The sequence below is a fragment of the Amphiura filiformis genome, chromosome 5 (genome assembly GCF_039555335.1).
Source record: "Amphiura filiformis chromosome 5, Afil_fr2py, whole genome shotgun sequence".
NCBI lineage: Eukaryota > Metazoa > Echinodermata > Ophiuroidea > Amphilepidida > Amphiuridae > Amphiura > Amphiura filiformis.
Window position 1 is genome coordinate 28,769,943 of NC_092632.1, and position 704 is coordinate 28,770,646.

At 39.8% G+C, this 704-nt stretch overlaps 1 non-coding gene across 1 annotated transcript; it reads right to left on the minus strand.

Annotated features, from left to right (window-relative positions):
- Nucleotides 1-280: 280 nt before the first annotated feature.
- On the minus strand, nt 281-352 carry Trnaf-gaa (transfer RNA phenylalanine (anticodon GAA)). Its single transcript has one exon. It is a non-coding gene; the product is annotated as a tRNA-Phe (tRNA).
- Nucleotides 353-704: the final 352 nt, after the last annotated feature.

The window sequence follows — 704 nt, forward strand, 5'->3', positions numbered from 1 at the left end:
GTAAAACGTCTTGACATTCAGCCATATCAATTATAATACGTCGCTAATTTCTATAAATGTCAATCTTGGTGAGATCCTTCTTTTGTTTTAATGCCGCTAGTCAATGTTTAGACAAGGAATTGTCCCCCACGACTCTTGGTTCTTACAATAAAGTTGTAATAATATACAGGGAAAGAAGAATTACGCATCGCACACTAGCACATTCAAACATGAATTTACAAATGGAAACATAACATGCATAGGCAGGCAGATATACCAGAGTAAAAACTCCGGACATACTTGCCTGTGCGGGGACTTGAACCCCAGACCTCTCGCTTTTCGGGCGAGCGCTCTACCACTGAGCTACACAGACTGTCCCTGATAAACAGGACTTGAGTCTGGTACTTATGGACATGAGCAGTCAAGGGTAAACAGTATAAACAGCGCATTACATACCAGTGTAACGAGATCAATTAATGATGCTTGTACCCGCCAGCCTAATATAATATTATATGGAAACATTCAAATATTACAAACTAGCGCACGAGATCAAATTAAGTACAAAGTTTTAAATTCAGCTAACTGCGATTCAACATCAATCGACTTTGGTAGCACGTATTTTTTTCTTTTTGTTTGACAGTCGTTTGTGAGCTGTACTCTTGGGGTTCAAACCATCAGTTTAGTTATGACCGTGAGTGGATGTGGCGGCGCGTTATTTGCTATAT